Here is a 14,444-nt window from a genome sequence, read left to right on the forward strand (position 1 = left end):
TTGGCTCTGCAAAGGTAATTCTTGAACTTCTCAGTGATCACCCATTTCAGAGCGAGCAGCTCAAGTTTGAAAAAGCTGTAGTTTTGTTTGTTCTTTTCTGTTGGCAGCAGGCCCTTGCTGGCATAGGAATAACCAGTTCTTTCCCATCTTGCACCTGTGACAGGACTGCTCCTAAGCTGTCTAAACTTGCATCCTTGTAGAGTTGGAAGGGCTTAGAAAAGTCAGCAAGGACTTGGACACTGACGAGGACTCGTTCCAGCTTGTTGAAAGCAGCCTGATAGTCTACTGCACTGGTCAATCCTTCTGAGTGGCTGTGTCTGCTAACAGCACATTTAGGGGGGCTGCTACACGGGGGAATCTGGGAATCTGTAGTAGCCAGCAAACCTCAAGAAAGACCTGTATTCCTGGACTGTTGCAGGGGGTTTCCATTATTGTACTGCTCCTCATCACTTATTCCCTCTACCAGAACACAGGAGTGGGTGGATTTTGAAGTTTCCAGGACCTGAGCCCAGAGGATCTTACTGTATGCCGGTACCTCAACAGGGTCTTGTCTAGTCAGCCTTGCCACACCTACCTTCCCGTCAGGGGGTCTTCGTACTTCATCCACTAATGTTTTGCTAATTGTAGCTAGCTGGTCATATATTCCTGTCTCAGTTCAGTTTTAACCTCCTCCTTCCACCAGTTCAGTTCATGTATGTCTGCCTCTCTGCCTCAGAAAAGTTGAGCTCTGGCCTCTGTCTGATCAGGCATTCTATCTTCCTCTGCACTTTACCTGGCTTTAGCCCCTTGACAAACTGGTCTCTAGCTGTGGGTGCCACCTGTGCTACTACCTGAGGCTCACTTTCCTTCAACCGATTGAACAGTTCTCCACAGTGCTGCACATACATCTCGACACTTTCTTCCTCTCTCTGTCTGCATTAGAAAAACTGAACCCTGATATGAGCAAGGGAACATGGCTGGCCATAAAATCTTTTTAACTCATTTAAAATAGCTCTTTCATTTAGCAGCATCACTTTAGCAGCCACCCCATCTAACCCCCGAAGCACAAAATTCACTTTTTGCTGAGCATCACAGCCCTGGGCCCTAAGCATAGACTCCATTTGTTCCACCCAATCTCCATGCTTTTACGTCACAAGGTTTTGCTCAAGTATTAAAATCCCTGGGCCATACCAACAAAGACATAAGAGGGCACAGGTGTGTCCAAATGCAAATTAGTTTAATACAAAAAATAATAATACAAGAATAGATATTAATAAACTAAAATAAAGTAGCTACTGGCCAGCAATAAAACAATAAAACAATAAAATAAAATAGGCAGTAAAAACAAGAAGATTAAACAATAATCCAATTTCTTCCCCTACAACTCAGTCCAGTTTTCCAGTACTAAACTTTCAACATGAGTGTAATACTCAGTCCAATCCTGAGTCCGTCCTATAGTGGGGGTGTTGTCTCAGTGATGGTCCAGGAGCCCCGTCTGTGGCTCAGCTCGTGCTGACTCCCGACACTCCACTCCCTGTCAACCCAAAGTTGAAGCAGCTGGGAACAAGCAGCAAACAAACAATCACTGGTGGGCTTGCCTACAGTCGGGGGTCGCACTCAAACACACAATAAGCAGCCGATTCATGTTCCTTTACTTATTGTGATTTACGGCCCATCAGGGATCTCTGGCCACTTCTTAAGTCGGCAAAGAGTTACAAACTGACCAGCTCAGGTTGTGATTGACATGCCTGTGGAAGAAGGAAAAAACAGCAGCAGGTAAGTTCCACCTGTCTTTATAGCAGGGCAGACTGACTGTGGGCCAGTAGTTTGGAAGCAGAGGCATTAGAGCAGAGGGGAGTGCAAGGGGGAATGTCCATAATGCATACAATGATTTAAGCTTAAGTCCATGCAAAAAGCCCACTCTGATAACACTGCAAGAAAAATTTGTATCATCCACAGCAATTTGATCTAGCACTTTGTATGAGAACTAAACACACACATTAAAAGGAATTTAATAAAAACAACACACACAAAAAACATAGAACCATAGCAGCCTTATGGAAGCCATCCCACGGACCTTGTCACCCCCCGACACCCACAACATGAGAAAGACCTGGACCACACACACACACAGAGCAGGTTGAGGTGTTCCAACTTGTTAGAGGACAAACAGAAAGTATTAACACTGAATAGTTGATGCGCACATCCACTGCAGGGTGGGATAATAACCCTGCCAGGTTGGGACCGACACTGCTAAAAAAAGAACAACTTGAGTGAAGCTCCCCCAAGTGGTTTATTTATGATCTTTAATTCTGCCCTGCAGCGAGTGTGTCTCTCCTGTTCTCTCTTGGTTGTTTGGAACCTGCCAACAAGTTCTAGAGCAGAGACAATCTGAGAAGCCCGCCAGGCTCACCAGCACCCAGGCATAATGAGAACACCCAGTAATGGCATGAAGTCATCCTACAAGACTACACATGCAGCCTCACCAACAAACACTCGCCTAGAGAAAAGCAATACTTTCTCTTTCCCACTGATTAAAAATGCTTGAGGGGAAGAGAAAGACTTTGAAGAATTGGCGGGAGAATTGCCATTGTATTGAATTGTCACTGAATTCTTGTGTTTACTATGTTGAAGGGACCTTTCACCAAAATCATGAAAACATATTTTCCCAGAAGTTAATCTCAGAACTATCCTGGCTATATATTTTCAGATTTATGTGCCCTGGTTTTAAAGGAATAGTTAAATATTTTGGGAAATCTGCTTATTTACTTTCTTACCATGAATTAGATATGAAGACTGATACCACTGTCAGGTCTTTACAGTAAATATGAAGCTACATCTTAGCTAAAATGCTTAGTATCTTAGCTTAACATAAAGACTGGAAACAGGGGGGAACAGCTAGCCTGGGTCTGTCTGAAGTTAACAAATAATCCTACCTGCACCCCTAAAGCTCACTAATTAACAAATTAGATCTTGTTGAGAGTGATATTAATCTTCTCATTGAACTCTTGGTAAGAAACAAGTGAACAAGTGTATTTCCCAAAATGTCAAACTATTCTTCTAGGATATGTGCCTTTGAGATTTCTGCTGTTTTGCGTTATTAAATAATTACATTTAAATACAAAATAGAAAAATAAACACAATTACATTTTTATCAAAGTCTCAAATAGTACCAAGCAAATTCCAAATAGGTTGCTCATGGAGTTTTTTTCCCTCCAAAATGTTATTTGACTCGGGTAGTGAGTATACTGTAGACATATTCAGTATCTTAGTCCATGTGCAGGTTTTATGATTTTAGTAGATTTTTTATATGCAGGTCATAACGTGTCACAGGGAAGTTGTTGTGTGTCTCTTGAGCCTATTTGACGATATATCAGACACACCACAGAATGAATTGCTATGCTACATTAAATAATACACTGTGTCTAACAATCTGTGCGCTGCAAAGCTATTACCACTTCAAAGACTAGTCTTTGGCTGGACCAGCCCTATAACCGCAGTTGTCCGTGACTGACTGAGTAGCTGAGTGATGAAGTTATACCATTGGTCGACCGGCCGAGTGTTGGAGTTTCCCCATTGGCCACTGCTCTTTCAAAATGAATCAATGCGAGATGATGGAAGTGGAGGACAGTAGTGCGACGCAGAGTGACTGTGTTTCCTGCTTCGAGCTCTGATGCTCTTAGCTCCGGTAGAAACAGATGAAAGAGCAAGGGGAGTTAACAGACAATTAGAATAGTTATAATTAGAGTTAAAATAAGTTTCAAATCAAACATCCCAAGATATGAGTGGAAAGTATTGGTCTTGAAACTGCATTTATAACCTTTTTTTTGACTCAAACATAGTTTAACCATGCCATGTGGTATGCTACTTCAGTATACTTAACCAGCAAATATTACTGGTACCACTACAAATTGCAGATGAACATTTATACCCAGGAATTCACATTATAAACACTACCACTGACTATTCCTGTACAACACGTTGGCCATGTTTCCTCACATTGACCATACACAGTCCAGCCATATACTAGGTTTCAACCTAATCTTGTTTAATCTTGTCTAACCTTGTTTTAAAACCTCTCTTCACACACTTCCTTTTGCGTTCTGAGAGGAACAAACAAGTGATGGGGAGAAATAACTGACAATTATTTTTGGGAAATTAATATCACGAGAATCACATAACTGCTTCAAGAAAAACTGTAGGCACATGCCCTATTGCAAGTTCCCAAATTTATAGGGTATAAAATTTTGAAAGCAATCTCATTCTACATGTTTACTAGATGGGGTAACAAGACAATCTTGAAATTTAGGATGTGACGTCAATGCATGACTGCGTGTTGATCTGTATGGATGGTGATGGTGGTGAAGATAATCACCTCCGTGGGTCTGTTTGGGTCACATGGGGGCGACAGGCATTTCCTTTATGGCTGGGTGATGACAGGTAAAAACAACAAGGAAAAACAACACACGCAACACAAGGATACACACACTCAGACACTGTGTAAGTGCACATGCATCCACACGAACAAATACTACATTTCCACTCAAAGAAACACATTTAACACCAATCTCACACCCTGAGATTGCGAGAGGTTTCAGGCAGAGAGAAAAAGAGGTAAAGAGGACAGAGAGTGAGTGAGGGAAAGAAAGAGACAGACACTTTGATTTTCAAAGTCCTTCAGTTAAGAAGGTCACTTCAAACACCTCAAAACACTCACAACAGGCAATACATCATGGGTCACACATACACTACACTACCCACACGTACAGACTGCACGCACACTTGCATTACATTCACCCAACTGCAGTCCCACACTGCAATAACAGAGGATGAGAGAAACCCCAGCAGCCCCAGTCTGCAGACATAACAGTAACAGTATATCAATACACAAACATGAAAATATACCAGCTCCACCAGTGAATGTCTGCTGCAGTTGAAAGCTCAAACCGGTTGTTGTGTGAAGTGCGTGTTGTGTGTTTTTAACTCATTTAAACTACAGCTGACCATTTTTCAAAGCATTCAGTGTTTTTTTAGGTTGATTTCCTGCTTGCTTTTCATTAATTTCCACGCAAAATGACATTTTATTATTTTTAGCAGTGCAAGCAGAAGGCTTTTTGAAACCTTTAGTTGCGTATCATAGTCAGCAGCTGAAGACCCCTGCATCTGTCAAGTTATGTTTTTGGAAAATCTAAATCCAAAAGACAACTGATAAACAAATATTGAACAGGATTATATTGGTTTTGTTGTATTTTTTTGCATTAAAAAAGTTGCTGTAACATCAAGCAGGGAGCACACTCTCAGGACCTGTTGGCAACTGCATTACAATACCATGACCATGAAACTTTATAATAATGTACATGCAATCAAAGCTTTAAATACAACCTGTAATAATAAACTTTCAGCCCAAAGGGAAAAAGAGAATGTACAGCCCAGAGGATACTGAGCAAAATAAGGAGATGTAGTGTGGTTACATTAATCAAACACATGATCACCAGTCTCAGTTAATTCACTCAGTCCACTTTAGGCAGAAAAATGTCTGTTGCCCTGCACTGATCTCTTGGGTGGAGACAGCTTATAGAAAAACACAGACAGAGACATAAAGGAAGGGAGATGAACAAATGGCACGTCTGGCATGTATAGTGTTTCTGTAGTCTGCTGCGGCCAAATCAGTCAGCTGCTGATGAGAAATCTCCCTCCACTCCAGCCACAAAAGAAGCTTAAGTTACCCTGTGACTAATGCACTGTTCCTCTCGTTTCCTACACCTTCTTCAACCTCTTTCACTTCCTCTCATCTCATCTATTTTTGTGCTCATTTAATCTTCCTTTTGCTTGGATTCTCACCTCCTTCAACGTTCCATCTCTGTCTTGTGGAGCAGTCTTCCTTATCTTTCATTCAGACACCAAACTTTGAACATCATCGGCCAGAATGTCACACTTACAGATGGACGTAAGCAGAGCTTTTTGCACCTGGTTGGCAATGGGCGACTGTAAGGCTCTCAGGAGTTACTGAGGGGGGTATTTTTGGAGTTCAAAGGTGAATGAGATCTTTACGCTGTGGGATGGAGTGATGAGGTGAACTGGAGTGCTGAAACAGACTCCACACAGAATCAAATATCAGTCCAAATCCCTGCTTGTTCAGATCCGTCAACTCAACTGTCTGGAGACGTCCAAAATGTTTAGGAATAGTAAATCTTTCTGACTTTTTCTGATATCTCTTTTCTCTTCTCTCTTCAATTTTGTCTCCTCCACACACACACAAGAATGAGAATAATACCAGTATACACACACACACACACAATATTAAGAATAAAGCTATGATTTTGATTCCTTTTTTTTGTGATGATGACAACACTTCACACATCTGTGATCAGTCTGTGAACAGACAAAGTTGGCAGAGACGGACACAACAACTCAGTTCAATTTTTTAAAAAATAATTGAAAACAAACATAGACAGACATTGGGGATTAATAGGACCGCAAACTAAGAGGCAGGAACATTCAGTTCTCCACTGCAGGTTTTTCTGCCAGGAAACTTATCATAGTAGAAGTGTGAAAGCTTACAGGCCACAATTTATGGTTATAGTTTATGGTTATTTTAATAGTTATCCTTGTACATGTGAATATGACTTAAATGCGAGTCCTTACCGCACCCAATTATTCTAATTCTAAATTCAATCATAAATTTCTTCCAAAATGACATCACCATTCAAAAACAACCAATCTCTGAAGATCTACAAGCTCAAACTGTTTCTCATAAGAACATGTGGAGATATACACAAGCACTTTTGCTGAGATGGGTCAGGCAACAGATATCATATCAGCAGAAATTTGATTCATCACACTGTCTTTTTAGTTTTTTTATGCCAGTTCAGACTGCCTGTAAATCAGCTCTGTTGGACTCTCTGTGTAGGACTTTGAAATAAATCCTCTCGTTTTCTTTAAACTGGTCCACATGGTGGGGTATCTGGGCTGTAATACCCCTGATCCCTGTCTTTCTGTTGGTATGTTTTAGCAGTTGGATCCATTTTTACATACTTAGCCTCTTTCTTCAGTTCTACATTAAAAAGATAACGGTAGGATTGTGTCTATAAATTTGTAACTGACTACAGGGTGATTTTACTGTCAGATAATAAGCAATAAGATAACCTGTGGCTTTAAATTTGGCTAACTCTGACTAAAAATGTAAAATTTAACCAGGGAAATCAAAACATATTAATTTTGATTGAATCCCTAAATCTTGTTCTCTAAAATATACTGATGTGGCAAGATTGTTTATGACAAAACAAAACAGCTTGTTTCGAGAGCGCCATCTGAGAATGAAAAGCAACTCTGCAGCAGCAGCGAGGGTGACAGTATACAGTTGCCTCCTGGATACAGTTGAACGCACTGCTTCCATAAACCAAAAGTGTGCTGCTAATGTCTCATAATTGCTTGCATGTGTATGAATGTATTCAAGAATGTGCTTTTTCAGTTACGTCTTAGCGGCTCAAACTCCGTTTTATCAGCAGGATATTTGTGCAAGTGTTCTTGAGAATGTGTCTGTCCAGGCAGGAAGTTCCACAGCTGAGGGGCCTGAACCGAAAAGATCCCCCTCACCCCTTTGTAAGAGGGCAAGTGGTAGGGGCGCCAAGAGATCCCTACCTGAGGAGTAAAGTGACATCTTTTAAATCACCTCTTAAAGTTCACTTTTATATAGAGGTTTTCTTTTTTTATCATAATTACTTTATTTCTAATGCTTCCTGATCATGCCTTTATTTATGGTAAAGTTCTGGGTAAGGTAATAGTAGTATAGATAGTATAGAGAAGTTATAAAAAGTTGTGAGTATTAGAAGTAGCATTTTCTATAATCATGTAATTTTGTTGTTTCTAGTGCAGCAGTTTGCCATGTCTTTTTTTAATTCTTGAAAATTCCTGAAACAAGGGAAAGTATATCACAAACTAATGAAATGACAGTATACTGTCTTGAAGGACAAATATGAGACTAAATAGAAGAGTGATAAAAATTATTATGGCAGGATTACATTTGATGATTAAAACATACTCAGACCCTCCACAGTGACACTTTTTTTCCTTTCTTCCTTTCATTTCTATCCATCTATGTTTCTGGAGCCAGTGAGCAGTAAATCCCAGGCTGGCAGAGATCCTGACAGTGTAGCTCACGTGGATCTGTGTGTGAACATGAGGAAGACCTCTCTATAAATGACTGAGGTGATACAGTCTGACAGTCCAGCCTAAAAAAAAACCCATTTAAATCATGGTTATAATGTGTTCTGGGTACAAGTCCTAGTTTCTTGCCAGATCTTGATGTTAAACTAATAAAGGTGAAGGGAAGGCTAAGTGCTTGAATGGGCATGCTGACTGTCAGAGTCAAGACTAATTAACTCCAAACATTTTCTCGGTTAATGTGATGAAAAGCAGCACTTCTTGCATCAAGTATATCCCAGTGCAGCTGGGTGAATAGGCCACATACCATGCTAATTGTCAAGAAACACAATGTTTTTGTGTACATGTGTGTGTTTGTGTGTACACATATACGTGTTTTCTGGTGCAACCGTTTGCAGAAACCAGTGCTGTAACTTGATAATGAGTGTATGTGTGTGGTGTGTGTGGTATTAGGTTGCCCTGTTCTCTTGTGAAAGCGTTGTGTTTCAGTCTTCCCCAGGAATCTGAGAGCTCAGTTCAGTGAGCACGTGGACAGTTAGCCAGGAGGGAAAGCCTGCGATTGGCTTGGAGAATGAAAAGGAAACCTACAGCAGTAGCTTAGGTGACAGTGTACAGTTCTCCTTTGACACACTTGAATGCACTGCTTCCATGCACTGAAAGAGTATTGCTAATGTCTCATAATTGCTAGCATGTGTGCGCATGTATTCAAGAATGGGGTTTTCCAGTTGTTACAGCAGCTTAAACACCATTTTATTAACAGTGTGCAGTCACTCTCAGGTGTTTCTATGAATGTGTCTTTGCTTGTGTTTATGAACATGCATCTATGCCTCGGGGTCTATGTATGTTACTGTAACCCTCTCTGTGTGACTGGAGCAGGTTTAAGCTGACGGGCCAGTCCTCAGGTGAGCCATCCAGGCAATATGGGTAAGGCGATCCACCTGAGAACTGCCCAGGGAATTGTGGGCCATTGTGACGAGGAGAAAGGCAGGGCCCTCCAGCGTGTGTCTGCTGAATAAAAGCCACTTGTGCCATTTTACACAACATACAATAACACCACCACAGGATGAACCAATTGAATCAACAGGCTATTCTTTCCTCCTGTGCTGTGACCTTGTATACAAATACCTGCAATTATCACTTCCCAACCCACCTTAACCCCACTGTTAGACAATACCAAGATAGCATATGAACACCACATACCACCGTTCCTCTCCCTGAAAACATGTGGCCGTGAAAGGCTATATTATAGCTCAGTATACATTTTGTGGTGCAAAGTAACTGATACTGTTTATTTCTATTGTGGACAAACACAAAAGATTCTTGTGCCTTTTATAAAACATAAAGCTATAGTGAGATGATGCTGCTATCTCAGTTGAGGGTGAAGAAACCACAAGAGATGCAATTAAGTTGTTTTCTTCAATTTACTTTATCATAGAGAGTACTTTTAATTTGTCTCATTTTCAGCTTTGCAAACGTAATGACCTGTTGCTGTGGGTGGCCCAGTTCATTCCTCACAATGGCTTTAATTAAACTAACGTTTACCTTCACGGAAACACAAAAGACAAGAGTGCGAGATTAAGTAAGAAAAAGAGCATGAGAGACGTGTTGCTCAAGGTAGAGAATTTCAATGTATCTACAGCTGGTTCTTCTCATGGTGGGAAATAAAAATGCATGAGAGAAGGAGGGAGCCAGGCTGTACAGCCATAGGCGAGCACATTCTCTCTTATTGAATTTCACATGTTTCCATTTCACATTCATGAGTACTCTACAGAAGTGCCACAGCTGCATTTTTGGTCCATCTTGTCGAGACACTTTCAGGTGTCAGGAGGAATGCTCGCTGTGATGATTTACAATCGGCTTATAAATGACAGGTAGGATGTATGAGGGGTTTGGGGGAGAGTAAAGGGGTGTGTGTGTGAGGAGGGGGGAGGGGGGGGGGGGGGGGGGGGGGGGGGGGGGCTTTTGAGGGCAAGACCAGACAGATGTGGGTGGAGGTGGAAAAGGAGTCTTCGTAAAATACACCTTTCATAGTTGACAAATACCCCATCTACAAAACCATCACACACCTCACACATCTCAGTGCTCTTGAGATCATCTCTGCTTCATCTTGCCTGCTTCTACAGCTACAGGTTAGAGGTTTTTTTGGAGGGGGGCACGCCTTCTATATACAGAGTGACCTTTGTTTCACGCTTCTACCTGGGCAGAGTGCCTGTCACTCACATAAACACACAGCAGAAAGCGAAAGATGTTAGGAGAAGGAGGGGGTGCTGTTAATAGCTGCTGTCAATCTCCCCTCTGACCTCTGCTGCACATTCCTCCCCTTCTTTGCTTATTAGTCGTATATTAGCTTTTCCATTTGTCTCTGCTCACCCCTGACAGGCTGTGTGTTGTCATACAGGCGTTGTGGACGGCCACATGAAATCATTTGAGAGGTGGGCACAAAGGCAGCTCTGTTTTTCCAGACGCAAGGCAGCCGTGCATTTGAAGCATCGGTATAGGCTGTGACAGCTAAAATGGACTGAGTGCAGGATGTGTGTGTGTGTGTATGTGTGAGTGTGTGTGTGTGTGTGTGTAACAGTTACCCACTCCACTCCCTGCAAGCAGTCTACCCTCCCCAGCCCAAACCCAAGCCAGCCAACACCTGAAGCTTATTAAACATAAATCTCCACTGCGCCATAGATGTAACTTGAAACCCATATTGACTTTTAGGGGGAGCTTCATAAATCTTTTTGCTTCTCTCTTTCCTCTCTCTTCAAACATTCCTTATATATCCAACAGAATGTTGTTCCAAAATGAAAACATTTGCACCTCTGCTGTTGACAAAATATCTAAACTTTACAGGCCTGCTGAACAAACGAAGCACATTCAGAGAGACAGGAAAATGCATAAATATTGATACTGCTGTGAAACCGAATCAGTGTTTATTAAAACTGGAAGGGACAGATGTCATGATGCCTTGCATATGGAGAAAATATGAAACTATTCACGTTAAAGGAATGTGTGAACTGTTAACTTACTGTAGTGACAACAGATTAAAGAAATTTGAGGATAAAGGGGAATTACACCAAAAGTACTGTAGATTTTGTACCCTGTTAGTTCAATTCTCACAAAATAGTTGTAAAAAAAAAAAACTACAACTATATATATATATATATATATATATTAAAATTCAGGTTCAAGGACATTTATACAGTTTGTTATATAACTTTATACAGTTTGTACTTTATTTTTTAATTACACTGAGGACCCTTTAACACTCTGACTCTGTAACATGAGACGTCTTCCCATTTTTTCCATATATATATATATATATATATATATATATATATATATATATATATATATATATATAAACTTTTTTTTTCTCTTTTACTTGTGCTTTGTTTTAGGAGGACCTTATTTACAGTGCCTTCTTGCAGCAGAGACTGTTTGGATGTGTAGAGACATGAAAATAAAAAACGATTTAAAAAAAAATCATTTTAAACTAATCTGCTAATTCTTAAGTCAGAGTATTTTTAAAATAATGATTAAAAACAATGAGCTTTAACTGTACTGTAGGCTTGTTACAATAACAAATTTTGGGAAAGTGTGAGGAAACGTGCAAATATGAAGGTACTGTATGTCTTTGTGTATGGAGGAAAATATAGAAAAAGTACAACAGATATAAAATAGGCACAGAAATAATTTTGCATTACAGTAACTTAATACCTCTTTGCCAACATTATTCACACCAGTGAAACATCTTTGAATTGTGCTGAATGGAAAAAGAGAAACAGAAGTATGAAAAAAGTAGCAGGAAATACAGGAAGTGATGCTTGGTTGGTGGGGCCTGAAGGTGCATTTAGGTTACCTTTGAGATGAATATATCAGCAGAGAAAGGGAGAAAATCGATACCATGACTTGCAAATACACCAAAGCATTATAATACATCTGAACATCTGGGTGCTATTCCCATCTAAGCAAGAGACACAGCGGCAGGATGTTCCAGACCGGGGGACCCGGTCTGAATTTGTGGCTGCATCACAGGCTGCCACTGCCAGAGCCCTGGGCTTAGAGCCGCAGAGTTCACGACACGCTTCCCTCCCTGGAAAGAATGACTGATCCCTGCCTACAATAAAAACCGGGCAGCAGCGTGATGTGTGTTTATATATGTGAGTGTGTGTGTGTGTGTACATGAAAGTGTCAGTGGGCAGGATTGGCATCGGCTGCAGAGAAAGGGAGAACGGAGTAGGGAAGAGTGGAGGTGTTATAAACCAGGGACGTACACAAAAGGCCCTCTGTGCAGGGGTGGCCGGCGGGGCACACACACACACACACGCACGCGCACGCACACACACACCTTTCTCAGCCCGACACCACTACCTCCCCAGGGAACCTTCCATTCCGAATTTGCCCAGCGTGAGCAGAGTGAGCTCATATAAATAACACGACAAATAAGGAAAAAGTGAGTACAGAAAAAAAAAGTGCAAAGAGGAGAAAAGACATGAGAGGGAAAGAGTGGAAAAATGCAGCGACAGCAGCAGCAGCCTGTTGAATAGGGATTTCTTCTCTCTAGCGACAATCTCTCATTGTTTTTCAGAGGAGGGGTGAGCGGGGAAAAACCACTGGAACTGTGGAATGTATGAGTCTCATTCATTACCCCCATTTCTCCTGTTTAAGACATCCCCTGTAATAATAGTTGTGCTCACATACATAAATACAACAGCGATTTCCTTTGGCAAGAAGAGCACTTATGACATCTACCCCCAACAGGCTGAAGAGACACTGAGACTGTGTATGTCTGTGCGAGAGAGAGAGAGAGACGGCTGAAAAAGTGTGTGTTTATAGACTCTGGCGTGCATTTGTGTATTTGTGTGTCTGTGGAGCGCTGACGGTTTATACAAGAAACTGTACTCTTTACCCCCTGCAGAGCATGCACCATCTGACAAGCTGGTTGGCACTCCATGCTAACTTCTTTGCTTCTTGCCAAATCTGCTACCCCACAGTGCTGCCTAACGCTAATAAAAACCTGAAGCCCTAAACAAACATTTTTAGGAGAAAATTGTAAGGGGGAAAAAAAAGAGGAATCCAGTGGAAAAAATCCATTTGTCGCCAGCTGCTTGTTGTTTTTTGGGGGGTTTTTCGCTATAGAACCATCAGTGTCAGAATCCCTATAGCTGTGTTGTTTTAGCGGCATTGTTGTTCAGAACAGAGCCCCCTCCAGAAACCACACCAAAGCGAGGCTCAAAATCCAAACATTATGGCTAGAGTCATACACCAAAGAAGAGAGGCGTCCAGCAAATGGTATTGGCCAACTAAACAAACAAACAAAACACAGGATAAACCACAGCAGAGTGTGAGGCAGGTGTCAAGTTGAAATGTTCTCTAACTATGCTTGTCAGGACAGGCTGAGCCCTTTCTCTGCCAGACAATTTTCCATATGGAGCTCCGCTAACCCATAAAGATTAACTATCTGATTCTCTCATGAGAATCCAGAGAGAATGCTTTGTGATGGGAAACATACATGAGAGGTGAGATTAATGGAACATTATCCAAAGACTACAACAACCCAAATAGTGCTCCATTTATGGGGCTCCTCCTCCTCCTCCTCCCCTTCCCCCTGCCTCTTGTCTCCCTTCTTCTGATATAGTAGGCCTCCACTGAGCAAAGACGGCCATAAATATTTACAGTAATTACATACATGCATGTAAGGACAAGACTTCCATCCGCAAGAGTCAGAAACAACCACCACCATGGGGGGGGGGGGATCATGATGTACTTAGTTAGCTGGATGGTGAAGACGGAAAATTTAAAAACCTAAACTCCTTCACAGCTCTCTGTGTTTTGAGATTTGATCATAGTAAACAAAGAAAGATTTTATTTAGTTCATGAGTCAAAATAGACGCAGGTGTAAATTCTTGACTTTACTGGAGTCCCGCAGGTGAAGACATGCTCGCGGCTTTGGTTTAATCAGTTATTTATCTGGATGAATGCTCCTCAGACTTGCTGGGAATGTATCTCTCCGGGGCTAAATTGCTTCATTGAACTCTTAATATTGGTAGAAGGTTGACCTTGGACCTTCTACCAAGATTTTGCCTCACATGTTCCCCTGTGGTGCATGGATTCTGATTGCCGGATTTGTTCAAAGCGAGATGTGGTGGAGCATGTAGAGCTAAGAGCTTTGCCTTGATAAAAGGGCTCACATGTTATGAAACAGAGAGGCGAGAGAAGAAATAACTTGCCTCTGATGTCTCACTTGATATGCAGCATCAAAAGTGTCAATGAAAACTACCTTACCCATGAATCAGCGCTACATCACGGGG

At 41.4% G+C, this 14,444-nt stretch overlaps 1 long non-coding RNA gene across 1 annotated transcript; it reads right to left on the reverse strand.

Annotated features, from left to right (window-relative positions):
* Positions 1-1,285: 1,285 nt before the first annotated feature.
* LOC121912183 lies at positions 1,286-2,132 on the reverse strand. The gene is made up of 3 exons (XR_006100020.1): positions 2,057-2,132; positions 1,635-1,727; positions 1,286-1,536 (listed from the first exon to the last, which is right to left on the reverse strand). It is a non-coding gene; the product is annotated as an uncharacterized LOC121912183 (long non-coding RNA).
* Positions 2,133-14,444: the final 12,312 nt, after the last annotated feature.

This window comes from Thunnus maccoyii, chromosome 14 (genome assembly GCF_910596095.1).
Source record: "Thunnus maccoyii chromosome 14, fThuMac1.1, whole genome shotgun sequence".
Lineage (NCBI taxonomy): Eukaryota > Metazoa > Chordata > Actinopteri > Scombriformes > Scombridae > Thunnus > Thunnus maccoyii.